An 11,386-nucleotide genomic window follows, 5' to 3' on the forward strand; every position below is an offset into this window, starting at 1 on the left:
TTCCCTTCTGGCAGCAAACGAGGCTGACATTGCAGCCCCTGATCAGCACTGCACTGATAAAATAGCGACAGACAGATTAAAAACCATAACATCACTTAAATATACACAGCATCTTCACATGCCTCTTAGCTTCTCAAATTCTACCCTATTTACTTTTCCTCACAGAGCAGTTTGGAAGCTGGTGACATTCCTGACTTCCTTTGAAGGAACATATTTGATAGATTTGAGCACTTAATTGGGCCTGTGCCCTTGTCTTAGGCTTTTGTTTCTTTACAAAATTTCCGTAACTACTATACTTGGTCTGTTCCATGTCATAGCACATTCTGACAATGTTTTTCTTCTCTGCGTCACAGCTTAGTTGCTGCATTAGAGTCCCTAGAGAACAACAAAGTTTTCTTACCTCCTATAACCTGATAGAAGTAATTACACTGCAGACTAATGCATGCTCAAGGAGTCGATATTGGTACATTGCTATTCTGAATGAATACAGACACTTATAGCAAAGAGCACTGTTCAGCAATTTGGAATAAGATTCTCAGAAAGAAAAACAGCAAAGAAATTATTTTAGATGTCTCCTGCATAATGCAGAGGAGAAAATGTTATAAAGCATTTCCATGAGAATAAATTTTTTCCATAACTTTAAGACCAGTTTTCTGGGAAAATATATTTTCATTGACTAAAAGAGTAGCAAGTTCTTTCTTGCTTTTGTTCCAGAATTCCCAGGCAAGTAACAGCCTAAAAGACAGAACAAATACATTAACAAGGCAAAAGTTGCTCCGGGATATGCTGTCTTCCAAGCATGGCAGTAAAAAGGCAGAATTTAGTTGCAATGCTTTATCATTCAAATGATAAAGAAATCACAACCTCCACCAGGCTGTTAAAAGAGGGATTGATATATTTAAGTCAAAATGAAGTAAAAAATTAAGCCTGCCTTTAGGCTCAGAACAAGGGCTAGAGGATTGTCACAAAATCTGCATATACAGAAACTTCACTAACAAAACTATTTTATGTTTTTACCAGCTGCTACATCAAGTGTTTCAGACAAGGGAGTAAAGGGTAATTACAAAAAGAAAAGCCACACAAACCTCTTCCATATGGACTATGGAAAAGCTACTGGCAGTGAATCTATTAAAATTTCACATTAAATAATTGAATATAGCAAAAATAATTAATTCAAAAGACAGATGCACCTTAAGTGTGATGTCCCATAGTAGTATATATGATTAGCGAGATTAGTTCCTGCCTGCATGCTGCAATATTAAAAACTCCTCCTCTGAGTGATGCTTTTATTATGTTGTTCACTTTTCCTCTTTTCATCAATAGAACAAAGACAGGTTAAAGATGTCAAGAGAAAAACATCTAGTATATATGATCAATATATTTGCCAGTCTCTCATCATCACCAGAGTTGGAAGTGTGACAAAATGTCAGGTAGAAGACAACTTTTGCAGTAAGTTCCTTAATGCAAAACAGCCTAAATAATCAGAGTAAAATCTGACATCCTTTCCAGAGACTGTCATATTGGGCTCAATTCTATTACAGCAATATAAATATAAGGCCCATCTTGGAGTGTAGCCTTTTCATGTCCTTAGAAAGGACAATACTTAACTATTAAAATAACTAAATAAATAATTCAAATCCATAACTTTTAGACTAAAGACATTTTGGAGAAACAAACAATTTATTGGGATTCTTTAATGAAAAATATTGTAGATGCTTAACTATGGATACCTTCTATATTAAAAAATATTCAGATTTTCTGAAATCAAGTTTAAGTCTATATCTTGTGTACTACCACTTGCTTTCTTAGGGCTGTTAGTAAATACAATCTATTTGAAGATGGGACATATTGTCTGGGCATTAGAGGGGAGAGGAGTCCAAGGTACCTGATATAATTTAAAAATATTCAGGCAATATATTTATCAGACATTTATTTTGTAATTGGAGTAGCAATTATTAAAATAGACCCCAAACTAAAACAATGTTCTTTTTGCAAGAGTAAAAGCAGACCAAAATCTTCCCTTGGCTTTTTGTTTTAACATAATCAATCTTGTGTGTTTGTATAAAAGCTTTACTAAAGTGTACAAGAATCATTGCCAGCTATGGCTTTCCCAGTGAGCTATATATGTCAAAAAAAGCCTGTGAAAAACTGGTTTCCTGCTGCTTACTAGACATTTTTTTCATAAAGATGATTTAAGAATATTATTATATGCAGTTGTCTTAGTTACAAATATCTAAGACAACTACATTATATGTCTATGAATATTCTCCCAATAATTTTAGGCTGATTCATCATCACAGAACTATAAAACTTCTAAGATAATCTTGGAATTGGTACACAAGTCCAAACTATTAATTTCCACCATTTCAGAGGAACCGAGGAATTGACCTGTTGTACTGTTGAAATGCTATTTGAAATTTGAGATAGCTGGAGACCATAGTTTGACAACACAAGAGTATCTGCAGTGCTACAACAGCCATACTCTCCTCAGTACTTTGTCCGTGTGTTTTTTCCTATTTTCCCATTCTTTTAAGCTGGATAATTGATCTAGAAATGTTGTAAGTTTGCTTTGATGTTGCATAGGCTTTAGCAGGGTTTTTCACCCCCTCAGGGCCTTCATCTTTCAATTGGTCTACTACTTTACAAGATGTTGACTATTTCTTCACAATGGTAAACACACAAGTGCTCCACAGTTCAAGACCCAAAAGTGTAGGGCTCAAATGAAAACCACGTAGGTGTCATCTGACACAAAAAGAATAATTTATATAATATCACTTGAATTGACATCCCAGTTTAGTTTGCTTTAATTCTGTTTTCTGTGCACTTAAATCATTCAGTGTTTTAATCCATGGAGCTTTGTCTGTTCTTTTATAGCTAATATTATTAAATCATTCATTTAAGCCATTGACTTTTTCCTGTCTGGAATATCAAAACTGGCAAAAAGCTATACTCTGAAAGTCTTCTAGTGAATTATCTTTCATAATTAACAATTTCATCAGTGCTGGTAGGAAGGACACCCACCATTTCAATGATCTATGAAAAACCAGTAACAATAAAAACAGGGCACTGTGACAGGAAGAAGGTTTCACATCTATCATAGCTATCAGTCTTTTTATTATTTTGTACACCACCCAAGGAGGGTAAATATCAAACCACTGCCACAACAGAAATTACATTTGATATTGCAGTTTCTCCTCTGGAGCCTCTGTGGCAAGTGATGGAACTCTGTTAACTAGCCTCCAGCGCTGGGAAGGGCTCCCTGGTGAGGGCTCTTCATGAGTTAACTCCCATCAGCCCTAATGTGACTTCAGCTTCCATACATATCCATATAAAGAACACCTTAGACTAGAGATTGCTTTGGCCAGAGCCTTTTCTGGTGTACATGAGGAATTGACTTCTTAATTTGGAAGGGCTGTACTGCTTTATAGTAAGAGTGATTTTAGCCCTTTTGCTTTGAACAATATTAAGGTATTGTTCGAAGTCTGGAAATAGAGACAGTTAAAGTTGTGGGAAGTCTATCTATGTCAGTTCTCCTTCTTCCTGTTTTAGTGACTGCAGCAGAACTAGGAACACAACCTAGCTTCTATCAGCTGTTCCCTGACCCACAGCCTTTTCTCTGAGCATTCTTTAAGACCACCCATCGGTGCCAGACCCTGCTTTCTCTGTCTGCCTCAGCCTTCCTGAAAAACACTGTCAGCAGCTGCATGCTTGGAACAGCATTCCACAGTACAGTCATCCAGCATTTGTTTAAACAGAAATGAAACAGGTGCTTAAGTATGACAGTTTTGGATGTGCTGGCAGATATATTTGGATATATTAGCAGGTCATAATTTACAGGTGTCATATACACATGTACATACTATTGCTGAATTAGGAGCTTGAAATATTTCTACTTTTGCTTTTGATTTTTCCAGTATCATATTTAGGGTGCTTGGCATCACATAGCAGGCAAACACACCAGCGTCACCTTTATCAAAAACAGTCTGCAAAGCTCTTATGCAAATGTATAGAAAATCTATTTTTTCCCATCTCTTAAGCTTCAGAAACGTAATTGACTACGTATATATTTAAACAAAACAGCTAAGCACACTCTGCTGAGAAGCAGCTGAATAGCCCTATGTCTAGCTGAGTGAAAGCTATACGCAGCTGGGAAGAAGGGAAGAAATACATACAATGACTGAAAATCAGAAAAAGGTATTTGTCTGAAATATTGAAAATACTGAGATGGAGATAAGGACTAGCTTGAAAATGAGCAGGAAGGCAGAAGCACAACCAGTACAAATCTAGTTCCTAAGGGGCTTGAAAAATTCTGAAATATATATTGCCCTACAACAGAAAAAGTCTAATAACTAGGAGAAAGTCACACAGCATGCAATTGTTACACTCCAAAAAAAGTGTGATGGTACATCAACTGTTAGTTCTCTTCATGTCTGTGTTTGCCTCAACATTGATTTGTCTCACAATATGGAACTTGACACCTCTGTTTTGTTTTGGGTTTGTTTTTATTATTTTTTATTAGGCACAGAAAATTTAAGATAAACTTTGAAAGTAATACTATTGAATGGGCTTTATGATCAAAACTGTTTCTACAAATTTGTTGTTTCACTCCTTGTCTTAATTGACTGATTTTATCTTGCTTCAGAGTGTTTGAATTCTAAGTGAACTCTATGAAAAGAGTTTAAAATCACTGAGCTAGCCTACAGGCTTTTCTTTTTTCATCTGTCGTTAACATATCATAATTAGTAATACAACTTTAAATATATATAAATTATACTCTGCTAGGCTAATCTGAGTACTAAGGCACATAAACAAGTTATCACGAGAAATTTGCCATGTCTCAGATGATCCGTCTAGAATTTAACTGTCTCTGTGCATCTGTATAGCATACAGTAAAATAATTTAAATAGATTCCCCTATGACGAAAAAAAATGCTAGAGCACTCCATGGGTGAGCCCTACAACATATTTTAAATATCAAGATAAAAAGCATTCCATTGTACAAGACATCCTAGAAGTTTTCTGATGAGAAAACCCAATTAATTCTACTTTATTAATACAAAAAGTTCTAGTAAAGATCAGAGTCTATTCATGAAGCCCTTTTCTCATTCACTACTTGTTTGTATTATAAACCAATACTTTTTCTTCTGTTTGATATACCTTCTTTGTTTTCTACAATAGAAATAGAGATTCAATACCTTCAATTAAGGTTATTAAGACAGATTTGATGTTAGGAATGAATGGTAATTATTCCTATGCAGGGACTGAAGTCTCCTACTGCTAAGGGGCTGCTGTTAGTCCTGTATTCTTCCTTGCTCCCCTCTAACACCAGAATATCCAGAACACTTGCATCTTACACTACTGTAGCACGTTTTTACTTTGGGGTGCTTGAATTGATGCATAGGTGCATGCTACATGAGTATTTTTTCTTGAATTGGGAGTGTGCTTTTGAAACAAATCTTTTAGGCATTCCACTCCTACCAGCCAACACTTTGGATCACTCTTCCAACTGGTCTTCTTTTTATTTTCAAGAAGAGATTAATCCAAAGACACAGTCCAGAGACTAGCAGACATTCCATCAACAGGGCTTGATTGAAGCTACTCCAAAGTAGCCCCCCTGCTCCTTGAAAACAAAGCATGAATGTCAGGTCCTCAGCACCAGTAATGTGTCCCTACTAATCTCTTGCTAATGTAGGCACAAGCAATGTCTGCTAAATGATAGTCTAATTCTTGGAAGCAGTGAGTAGTTGTAGTGGTGCAGCACCCCTGGGAGACCCTGGGATCCCAGAATAAGCCCTATTGTGTTATCTTGGTCATAACAACTTGGGCACCAGGCAATTTTTGTACACACCTGGGCCATCTGCTCCCTGACTTGTGTACCAGAATTGTGGCCAGTTTGTAAAATATTGACTAAAGCCAATTGCCTCGATCCTGTAACTGGTGATCCAAGAGAGAGACCCTTTGAGCTCTCCAGGACCGCAGCAGGCTGTGACCCTGTATCTCCCCCTGGGCTGGGACACCTCTCAGGATAGATTTCATGACGATTGAAGGATCATCTGCTGACAATTTCATGAGGACTCAAAGGCCTGATTTCACAAGGTTTGCCGGCCATGTGTTGAGGAATGCCAGCACATAAAAGTGAGTAATTTATGAAACTCACAAAAAGGGAAATTTTATTTACAGGTTAGCCTTGGAGAAGCGTGTGTGTGCTCATGTGCAGTTAAACTATATTTTTTATATATATATATATAAAAAAATCTCTATTCACATAAACCATTGACTGAGCCTGACACTAAGATTGGACCTAGCCTCTCTCTGCAAGAGTTTTAGAAAGCAAATGGAGCTATTCTGAACCTCATGACTCAACAGGAGTGTCCTCCTTATCCCCTGCAACCACAATCCCTCTGAATCATTCTAACTTGAGTATAGCTTAATTTTCCTTTGTGCACTTCTTCTATGTAGGTAATAGAGTGAACCTTGCCATTCTCAAATCTTTAACTAAGTCACTATGTTGACTGTAAAAAATTCCATCAAATCACTGTTTTAAATTGGCTGACGCTGTTAAGAATTATACAACCTAATACTGCGATCTATCTCCTCAAAAATATTAATAAATCTTAAATTGTTAACTAAATTGTGTAACAAATCATATTCCCAACAATTTGGTGTAGTTGGCAGGATACAAAAGGTTCTATTTGTGACAATTTCATGTACTTGGCCATATCCGCAAACCTGCATTTGCAACACCAGTATTAACTCAAATTTCTTCCACTGCCACAAAGTTATCTATCATCTGACCTTCACATGAGTTATGCAACTACAAAAATCACTCAGTAGAAGTTAGCTTTCAGATAAATTGGTTATAAATTCAGGCAGTTTCAGGCAAAACTGTGTTATAATACTCCTGAAAAAGGAATATTGAACAGTCCTTTAAAACTTCTGACTGCATAGCATTGCATCCAATTATGGTAACTCCTGCACTGCATATGGACATCTTACTGCAGTTTTACATGGCCTCGAGGTGTATATGAAATCTTAAATAGAGGGTCACACAGTATAGTCAGAGAGGAATATAAAGATATTTGTAGCCTGACAGTCAGCTTTATGGTAGAAAGCCATAAAGCTCTGTATTTCTACAGACAAGTAAAGCTGTGCAGAAGTTGCAATGAAAAAGATCTCATACATATGTCTATTCAAGCAAAAGTAGATTTTAGAGTGGCTACAGGCATAGTTCTTCAAGATATTTCACTGATTAGACAAATAATGTCAGGGATTCAGGCACATAAGCCATGAGATCTTTTCCTGAGAAATTAGTTAAAAAAACAAAAAAGTACACTGAAAAGTCTTCAAGTAATGAGCTTCCTGGTCCACTACTTAAGTGCTAGTTTTCAGAAATCAGAAATTAATTCTATGCCCCAAAATGTAATTCTTCTAATATTACTTTGTTACATTGTGCTTATCGCTACTTAGTTTTTAATATTAAAATACCAAAACAAGTAATTTAGAGATAAGGACAACATATTTTGCTGTAACATCATCTGACTTTTGGCTCACATAACAAATTTATTATAAGAGTTACAACAGGTGTCAGTTCCAGTAAAACCAAATGTTGCAATGTTTGCGAAAGCAAATTTCCTTTTAGAAAGAAAATGTCTACTATCCAATTTTTTTTCATGCCATACCTAAAGACTGTGACCTGATTTAAAAAAAAATAATAATTTCTCCATATATTTTCGTGCTTAGGAACTTCAGTCATGGCATTTATTCGGTACATGTTACAGTATCAGAACATTGCTAGCACATCGACCTCAGAGAGAGCTCGCTCACTTTCCAGAGGCCTTTTTTCTGCACGGAGAATGGCTGAGGAAGCAACTGCATTTCCAGAATGGCATCACACCACAAGTTTCTTCAACATGGGGTTGGATGGAAAGATTGACAAACAACATACCCTATCTCATTACATGTTTGGTGGAACTCAACATTAAAAGAGGAAGTCAAGATTTTTCCCTTGGCTTAGCTAATGAAAATTCATGATTTGCAATCTAAGAAACCATCTTCTGACACCTGTTTTACAACTGTGTTTAGTGATAATAGGTAAAGGCTAGGCCAAAGGGATGAACAAGGAGGTCATGCTGTCTGCCTGAGCCATAATTCACCTCACAGGAAAATTATGTAACAGGGGATTCCACTGCCTCCCACTCACAGATGTTTGGTGAAGGAATGTGCAATACACGGCACTTTGAATTGAGAAATGAGAAATAAACTAATACCCCCTTCTCCTTTTATTTTATGATAATTAGAAGCACTAAAAGAAACTAACTTTGCCTTGTACACATCCATACTTGTTATCCTCACTCATCTTGTCACACCTAAAATGAGGTCATCCAACTGACTGAAGCAGGAACTAGGTTTTCTAGATTTGGTCAGCTTCCCATCTCATTCAGAGTACAATAAAAAATACCAATAACCACCTCCGAAGAAAGAGTTACCCTCAGAATTGTAGAAAATGAGTAATCAGGTGTCAAGAATTTCAACAGATCTTTTTCTGAGGCTTATCTTGCCTTTGAAACCACACAAAAGAATTAAAACTGCGTCTAATAGGGAGAGATTGAACATACCAACACACCCAAAACTTTGCATAAAGTTTGATTTATTTCTGTGAGCCAGTAAACAACAAACTTACAGGGTTCTAAAGAGTTATTCCCCCACATGAAACTATTCCACTGGGACAAACAACGGTTGTAAAGGCACTCTCTTCAAATCTGCAAAATAATACATACATTTATCCTACTGTTAAACAGCAGGTGATGTTCAGCTTTAAAGTTTGAGTCTGTCATTAAGCACCTTCTGCTGGCACCTCTCTTATTCCAGAGATATCACCTTGCAGAGTAAAACAGACCTGGAAGAAGCATGGTACCGCATAGTTTCTCCCTTACAAGCTCCTCTGCCTCCCTTGCTCCAAGGAAGCATTTATTAGAACAAAATACAAAATAGAACCATAAGGGCAACATTATTATTATTCTTCATTAACCAATACCTCAGGTCTCCATTCCACCTTTTGGGATTTCACAAAATTCATTCCTGCCTATCTGAAAATACCAGATATTAAGCTAGTCATGAATGTAATCCATGCAGGAGGTTTCCTGACAATGTGCTTGCTGGTCTTACAGCATCTCCATAAGGAGAAAAGCATTCTCAGCACTGATTGATTTTAGTGGAAACTGAAGATGGAACGGAAGTATTTTAAAAAGTGTTTATTTGGAATTTCATAGCTGTCACAGCTACAGACTTGTATGAGCTTTGATATTGCTTCAGTGTTCATTCGTCTACAGTGAAAGACTGAACTGGTAACAGGCAAATCTCAGACTTGCCATAGCACTTACAAGACACTGAAGATCAAGAGAACCACAAGCTTAAAGTAAGGCAGGTTTAGGATAGATATATCCTACATCTGGGAAACGCATAACATTGTAGTAGTATTCTCACACAGGTATTGACAAAACAGGAAATTATGAAGATTTGGATTTGGCTTCTGCTCTTGTGCCCTCAAAACCTTTTAATAACTATGTGATAAAACAGAGCTGCAAGGCAAACATCTGATCTCTGTTAGGTCCTCCACTCCATTTACACTTCTAAACTGTGAAAATATATCACTCCTATTCATCATTGTATATAATACCTGAAAAGTAGCATACTGCCTAAAGATACCGCGTTGCAAGGACTACTTGCTTCCCTCAAAAGCAGTCCCTGGCAGGAGGCTCATCTTCATCTCTGTTCAGTTGGAAATACACCCTCCTCCACAGTCAGGTGATGTCCAAAAGCTTCCAACTAAGTGCCCATTGTTACAAAACCGTACTTCAGCCTCATTAAAATAGGGACCATCTTCAATTAACACAATCACATCTTGTTACTATAAAAACATTGTTACATCACCCTCAGAAATACAGAAGATGCAGCTCTGTAGACGCACCTTTTTTAGGATTCTGAGAGTGTGCAATCTGGCCACAAAGCAAATGTATCTGTCTAAAGTTTGCAAAATGTTTGGTACAATAACATAAGCATAGTGCAACCCCTTATTTGTGGTGCAGTAAATCTCCAGCAAATTTCCACTTAAGTATAACAAAACCAATATAATGATAATCCTCTTGCACACACAGTATCGATTTTTAATTAAAAAAAACCCATTGTTACACTGCATTATCAGTAATTATCTTATGGCCACAAAGTAGAAGTACTCATATGTCCTATGAAGTCCCCTGTCCACATTAAGACTGCATCTCTCCAACAGTTTCCCCCACATTCCCAAACGTTATGGCTATGCTTAACAATATATATCTCTCGAATATTTGTGAGAACATCACTATCAGCCTCTCTACCAGCAGTAAACTGTTGCTTATGACAAGCAACCATATGGTAGTTAGCTTCCAGGAAATAATTGCTTTAAAATGTTTTCTCTTCGTGCAATTTAGCCTTCTGGAAACACAGAAAGACAGTTTCATAACCAGGCAACCTTCAGATTAGAATAATATTTTCTGAAGATTACATCTATCATTTTCTCTTCTTTGTGATAATCTCATAAATTATGCTTATACTTTAAATATCTCACTAAGACTGTATATTCTTTGAAATTTGAAATTATTTAGTTTTGAGATTTCATGGAGCACACAATGCAAGAGTTATCCTAGCCTTTCTCATCAGCATCTTTACACAAATTCTTTCAGTGACTTTTAGTTTTGTCCACCTCAAGGCAATGGAAGACTGCACCCACACGTACCAAAGTGGAGTAAAGAATAGTGGCAAGTGCTGTATTTAAGCATAAAAGATGATCAAATAACTTCAAATATTTAATCGTACAGGCAGATGTAAGAGATGGAGTCATCTTAATGCTGATACTGGGTTCACAAAGAAAATTCTTTAAGTAGTTGCAATTTGATTAATTAACCAAACATTTAGTCCTGGAAGAATTTAAGCTCATCTAATCTACTGATGTTTTAGTATGCACCATATTTGTGTTAATGAAACACAGAGGACTGAGAGTAGTTTGTTTGGAGGTTTTCCATCTAGTCAGACAGACTCTAATGACATGAGTTTGTGTTTTTGTTTTTATTAATACATCACACTACATTATTCCCATAATTTACATCCAATTTACATCCATTCATATTACTAGATTATGCAGGTTGTTACAACTTGTCATTGAAAATGCAGTATCTGTTTCAAATTAAATAAATTTCTCCCAAGAATTAAGTTTGATGCTGACAGTGTGTTGTGATTAAACCCTGGTAGGCAGCTAAGCACCAGACAGCTGCTTGCTCCCTCCCCCCAGGGTGGGATGGGGGAGAGAATCAGAAGAGTAAAAAGAAGTAAAAAATCATGGAATGAGATAAAAA

Source organism: Phalacrocorax aristotelis, chromosome 4 (genome assembly GCF_949628215.1).
Source record: "Phalacrocorax aristotelis chromosome 4, bGulAri2.1, whole genome shotgun sequence".
Classification (NCBI taxonomy): Eukaryota; Metazoa; Chordata; class Aves; order Suliformes; family Phalacrocoracidae; genus Phalacrocorax; species Phalacrocorax aristotelis.